Here is a 7,685-nt window from a genome sequence, read left to right as displayed (position 1 = left end):
ACGATAAATGTAAATGATAAGACTTTTGTTACTTATAATCATAGGATTATTTTTAATCCATTCATTATCATAAGATGCTTTTATGATCATGACTTACACAATCAAGCAGGATGTTAGCAACCTTTAAATCAATGGATATGTGCATCTCTATGACCCAATCCATGTCTTCAACACCTTTTATCATAAAACAAATAATCATGTTCAGTGAAAACAAAGAGGTGACCAGGTGGGTCCTGTAGTTGCCATGGATACATAGAATGTAGGTCACTTTTAAACCTGGTGACTAAAAACTGGGTTCAGGGTTCACAGGGAAAGGAAATTATATATGTATGCTTCTTTAATTTAACATTTTATTCTAAAAAAATAACTGGAAAGAAGATGCAGTAAGGGCTCGAGGCCAAGTCTACAAACCATAAATGTAGTGATGTTACCTTTTTCTTGTTGATACCTTAAAAAGGTTCGATAGAGCCTTCTTATCTTGATGTTATTGGCTTCTGCATAGGATGAATAAAAAATCAAACAAAAATGATAAACAAATCGATATAACATTTTACTTAGGGGTAGGTTGTAACAGGTTTGGTATACCTGGTCTGGGATTAAAAGGGAGATACATTTTGGCTCATTCGAGTGCAGTAGAAAGAGAAGGGGGAAAAGCAATAGACGTCGATTGAGAAGGATCTTCGAAATCCATCTTCATCATCAAATATCTATACGAATAAATTATAAACAACAACAAAAACAGAAAATTAGCATTCTAGGATGAAGATCTAGAGTAGAAAAAAGTCCTATGTATAGAGTTTCCATATTTACACCCATGTGGAAAGTGTGAAAACAATCAAATTCCCTAAACCTTTCAGTCATTTTATCAAACACCCTGCGTGCATCATCAAGCATTCATTTTTGTAGCAACAAATGAATGAGACTACAGAAAGATTCAAGGTTATGATGAGGGAACCCAAGATGACGCTCAGACGACTCGAAGAAACTGATTGCTAAATCGGGTGTTGCGCGTAGACCAAAGAGAATGGGCTCTACTTCATGGGGTCTCAAAATAGAGATTGAAGAATGTAACCTGCATCTGTTGGAGACGAACCCTATTCAGGAAGAATGATAAGGAGAGAAAAATGGAGGAAATAGCAACTCACAACAGATCGACGACGGTGGTTACTGATGCTCTCTCCAACTCCATCTCTCTTGATTTAAATTCTTTGTGATCGAATGAGAGAGAAGATAAGGAGGCGTGAGTCCAGATCCACCAATGGGGTTGGGTTAACGGTGGATGGTGGCGATGTTGGTGATGGTTAAGGTGGAAACACCATCACTTCCTCAAATACCCAAGAATATAACGAAGAGGGAAACAGGGGTAGAGACTGACATGGGATAGTGATGGTAGTGATGAAGGTCATGACGGTGAGTGTGGATTGTAGAGACATTGAAGTAAGTGGTGGATTGTGGTGACCCATGGAGATTGTGTGTGTGAAATTAGGGAGATGAGGATCAGAGGTGGTGTGTTGAGGCTAGGGTTTATTATATTGAACATGAGAGTTTAGAGAGATAAAGGGTTTCCGATTTTGAAAATGATATCCGAGAATGAAGAAAACGGAAAGGCTGGATGTCGGGATATTTGGCGAGATCTCGGGAGTAAACAGACTTGATCAGGGGAACAAGCAGATTAAGGGATTGAGTCACGCATTAGGTAATTGTATATTAGGCTTATAAGCTTGGATGACTTAATGAGTAAGCCAAAAGTCTTGGCTTAATGTATTAAGTCCCCAACATACTTGATGCATGTATATACATCATTGTGTTAATGTATTATATATATATATATATATATATATATATATATATATATATATATATATATATATATATATGGGCTTAATGTATTATACAGTTTTGTAGTCTAAGTGTTTTATTAATGAACAAACTTTTACATGTATCCATATTAAGTGACAATTTTTTAATAATGTATTAATGAATTAGGTTCTTAATCTATATATATATATATATATATATATATATATATATATATATATATATATATATATATATATATATCGACAACTAATCAAACAAATAATGAATATAGAATTACTAATATACTTACTCGATATATGGATACACTTCAAGTGTATTTTGTAGTACAAAGATATGTGCTCTCATGAAGAGTTATGGACAAACATCTGACAAATATGTAGCTGATAGTGCTACTTCGACATTATCAATTGTGTTATGATTATCATGCTCTAAGCCGTGAATGGTTTATAGAGGATGTTAGTGGTGGTGCGTGCACCACTAAGGTTGTAGGCTAATACCATTTTGTCGCTATGTGAATTTTGCCGCCGTTGTGCCGGTCGGGAGGTCATGTTGTAACATTGCCTTAGGGGCGTTTCTTTCCAGGTTGACACAAGATCGTTCTCACCTAGTCTCTAGTGTGTACTTCAAGGCACCGCCTCCTGCCATATTTTGGCGTGACCCGATGGGCCGCTACTTCCTTATGTGCAATGTGTCAATTATAAATATTATATGAGTATTACATGAAACTTGTTTTGAAGGATTTTTACTCAATTAAGAACTTTGTTGATTTTGATATGTTTTGGCATCCTTATATACATTCATGTGAGAATGGAGACATTCATGATATCCATGCGGAATTTGACTTTATTTGGAGTGATTAGATTTTTAGGTAACCATCATTATGTAAAAGTGATGTTAGGTACCCTTGTATGGTAGTTCAAAAGTTAGCTTGTAAAAATTCAAATAGACATTGCAAATGTGTAACGTGCTATATGTTAATTACACACGAGTCTTATTATTGAACATGGATGGAAAGAATATCGTGTCGGTTTGAAATCAATACACAAGCCTTAATTACCTGTCTATACAAGTTTGGACATTATGATATAGAAATAGGATTGAGATGTTACATTATTACTTGTCGATTGAAAATTTTCCATTTTGAAATGTTGATATATCTGAAATTGCTTGAGCTTATTTAGTTAAATGTTGCCGGCTTCATTGATTGTATTAGAACTTTATTAGATTATACGTTACTGAACCCCTTTGAATCTGAATTATGGGTCTATATATTTGTTGACTTTTGATTATGGGTTATTAAGCCATTTGACTTTAGATTATGGATTATTAAATCTTTGACTTTAGGTTATGGGTTATCGAACCCTTTTCATTTGAATTTAGGTCCATTGTACCCTTAAATTGATATTACTCAACTTATGAAAATTTTGTTGGTTTATATTGATTTTGATGGTTTGACTCGAGTGTAATGATTGTCATTATTACTTCCTCAAAATGAGTCAACCTCGGGTATTTTTACTAGGCATTCTATTGCTTAACTATACTTTAATATGTGCTCAAATTGAAAACTAGGGATGAAGTAGAAGACGAGAACATTTTGAAGACCATGGTGGCATAATGACATTTAAACTATATTGTGATATTGTATTGTTATAATCTTGATTTTTGAAACTTTAAACTTTATTTTAAGAATTTTGGACTGATATTCCACACTTTTTATAATTATAAATCTTTGGATTTGAAATTAAATAAAATTTACAAGTATTTTAAAACTACCAATGGATGTTTCATTCTGTGTTCATGTGGATTTGATCTCTTCTGTTGCGATACTACCCCTTGGTATATTTAATAGTAATTTATACCCTATAATTTTTTATTGGTTTGACACACCAAACATTATTTCCATTATTTTATTATTATTATTATTATTATTATTATTTTAAAATTCGTGATCAAATGTCAAAAACAAAGTTTGGTGATATGCATTTGGGAACACAAATTCGATCACAATGCTAATGGAATTGAACATATCATATATGATAGCTAAATTATCCATATCCCAAATACATTCATTCAATTTCAATAAAAACAATATTCTTTTTGTTTGTTTTTACGACTCCAAATGTAAGTGGCAGGATTTGGTTGTTTTCGTCTATGACAAGCATTAGGAATAGAGTTCCCAAGTATTTCACTCTGAGCTAAGCAACATTAATTATGAAAATTAGACATAAATAGTTTTAAACATTCGAATATGCAGACTATTTTATAACTTATCACATCACTTTATTAGAATACAAATAAAATATGAAAATTAATCTTAGCATACAATCATTAGTGACGAATAACTACTCAAACCGATGGTTGTCATCACATTAACATGGGTAACGATCATGAAATTTTCCATTATAAAGACAAAACTGCAAATTTAGTCCCGTGGTTTTCAAAAACCTTTGGATGGGGTTCAAAAAGTTTCCAACTTGCATCGAATATTTAAAATCAAAGTTTCTCTAGGTTTTTGGTCCCTGATACACTTGAAAAGACGATTATAAGTATTGATAAAACTTCTTTGAAAACCACAAGCACGAAATTTACAATTTTGTCCTTTATAAATTATAAGTATTGATAAAACTTCTTCATGGACCCCCTCAAAACTTGTAGAACATAAGATTTTTTTCTGGTATGCTTACGAGTATGAAATATCAAATCGAACCAATTATTGAGAGTTTAGATGATATACTTTCATGTAACATGTTGTACGTACTATAAGCTAATATGTCATTTATAAAATGACCCAACACCTTTTTTTTTTGTTTTTTTTTTGTTTGTTTGTTTGTTTGTTTGTTTGTTTGTCTGTTTGTCTGGACAATAATAGGGAATATATGTGTTATTGGCACACATATGCTTATCCACTAACTTACAAACTTGAGAAACTTACGTGATCCCATCTCTTGTACTCATTATATGCCATTTGATTAACACAATTCCGTGTTCCAACGAATATGATTCACAACAAATAATTACACCAAGTTTAGAGGTATATTAGTAAAAACACTAACAAAATATTGGACATCATTATCATCAATTATTTGCATAATAACCTCCAATACAAGACGTTGGAAAGACAAAGTCAACCAATATAAGTTGGAAAAAATTACGTGAATGGTCCCTGTGGTTGGGGGGGGGGGGGGGTAATCTATGCACTTGCTCTCTAATTTTTTTTTTTTTAATTTGGACGGTCCCTAAAATGTAATTTTGTTGCGCGTTTGGTCTTTGGCAGACCTAAAAAGACTATTTTACCTTTTTTTTTATTTCTTTTTAAATTTTGTTAATTATTTATTTATTAAAAAATTATTATTAAAGACAATCAGATCCCACCCCTTACCTTCACCCTTCCCACCTATCGTCTCTTAATCATCATCATCGACGATTTCTTCCAAAAGCAATTGGCTACCACCACAACACACTCCTTCATCCCTCATCTCCTACCCTATCATCGTCGGAAAGCTCCCATCTTCCTTTACCTTTGTCGAAAAGCTCTCAGTCACCTTCTTCTTCTTGCCATTTCACATCGGACATCAATTTCAACCTAACAACCTATACTCCATCAACACCATCGCTTTCTTCACCCTCGATCGAGAAGAATGGGTAATGACGGAGCTTAGGGCTCCACACTGCTCCTCAATCCCTACATTGGAGGTCGTGTCAGCAACCTACCACTTCTGCTTGGACCACCGTCGACCTATGGACAAACGTTGGTAGTGTTAGGGTTCCACCACTGCTTCAGGTGCTGCCCCACGAACTGACCCATTTGTTTCCCTTCCATTTCTTTCCTTACCATTCTTGATGTGTATTATGATTGAATCAAACCAAATACGGAGCCCTAAAATCACAGGATTACAAATATGTCTCCTAACTCTCTTGGTGATTTGGGTATATTAGGATATGAAGCATTTGGTTAATGATTTGTGATTCCTTTTTTCATTAGGTTGGTGATTCAACTTGAAAACTCGAATTTTAGGTATTAGAATATACACCCATCATCGATGCTCTTCATCTTCACAGACATCGATCTTTGTCTTCAAGACCAGGGTTGATTTCTAGGATTCATCATGGATTAGATTTCAAACATTTTGATTTCTATGGTCATAGTGGGCTTTTGATTTTAATTTCGATTTTGATTTCTGGGTTCATATGGAAAAACTCAATTTGTGGGTTTCATCAAGATTGTATCTGCGAGTTCTTCTGGGGATTTTAGTTTTGGATGTGAGTTGTATATTGGATTTTTGTTTGGAATTTGAGTTGTTGCTTTGATTTTAGATTTATTTCATATTTATGGTCGAGTATTAGGTAGTCTTTGTTGATCTTATAGTGATTTCTTTGATACATGATATATGGTCGGAGATAGTGACCGGAGCCGGTGTCAGGAAACATGATAGTCTTCCTCCATTGGGGGGAAGGAAAGAAAATTAAGTTGGGGTGGGTCCGTTCAAAACAAATTATTAATAATTTTTTTATTTAATAATAAGTGAAGTAATAAAAAAGAATTAAAAAATAAAAATATATCATTAAGGGCAAAATAGTCTTTTAAGGCATAGCAGGGACCAAACGCGCAAGAAAATTACATTTTAGGGACCATCCAAGTTAAGAAAAAGAATTAGGGACCAAGCGCACAAATTACCCCAAACCATAAGGACCATTCGCGTAATTTAAATCCACATCATAAATTGTGTAATCTAGTGTTATAATCGTTGATTCATTTATGCTTCCAAACATTACAATCAATGATTCATGTAAAACATATCAATCCAGAGTCGATGATCATCCAAAATGCAGAATATCTGAACGGATCTTATGTCCGAAATGTTAAATCCTATATTATTTTATGTCACGCCTTAATGATTTTCGACACAAAATCAAATAGACTGAAATACAATACCGTTTTTGCAACTCAATAAAAAAATTAATAATTAAAAAATGGACAATTACTAATCTAGCCAAATTAAAGAAGTGATTAACAATTTTTAGCCAAAACTAGAATTTGTCCCAAACTAGCCCACGAAACCGTAGGTGGTTAAAATGACCTACTGTTTTGATTTTAATATATAAATTTTTTTTTTCATTTTTCACTACGAAACCGCAGACGAGAAAATAGTCTATTGTTTTCTCTTAGAAGTCTACTGTTTCCTAAAGAGTAGATTAAAAATGATCTACTGTTTCGTTCAAAACCTACGTTTTTTCTTAATGAACAAAAACACTAAGGCCCCGTTTGATATGCATCTTTCCAGGTCCAAACAGATCTTTCTGGCTAAATGGACCGGAAAGACTGTTTGATTTGCACAAAAGAATGGGTCTTTTCCGGTAAGATATGTCTTTCCTAGAAAGCCCCAAAATCATATCTTTCTGGCTGAATGGGCTGAAAAGACAATTATACACCAAACCCCGCATCTTTCTTTCTTTATTGGATTATTAATTTTTTTAAATAACTTTTTTTAAATTTATTTTTTTATTACTTTTTTTCATCATTCAGCACAGTCAATCAGATGTACAATCAAACAACATGATTTCTTTCCCAGTCAGAAAACTTTCCCAGACAGCACTTTCCCAGACAGAAACTATCAAACGAGACCTAACTTTTACTGTAAAAGAGTTTTTTCTTTTAATATATAGTAGGTACGATATAGTAGTAAAAAAGTTAGTGTTTTTTTTTCATTAAAAAAAACCCCAAAACCGTAGGTTTTTAGACGAAACAATAGATCATTTTTAATCTACTTTTTGGAAAACAGTAGACTTCTCAGAGGAAACAGTAGACCATTTTTTCGTCTACGGTTTCATATTGAAAAATGAAAAAAAAATCTTTATATACTAAA

This window comes from Lactuca serriola, chromosome 5, assembly GCF_051521515.1.
Source record: "Lactuca serriola cultivar US96UC23 chromosome 5, Lser_US96UC23_V15, whole genome shotgun sequence".
NCBI lineage: Eukaryota > Viridiplantae > Streptophyta > Magnoliopsida > Asterales > Asteraceae > Lactuca > Lactuca serriola.
This window is presented reverse-complemented; position numbering follows the sequence as displayed.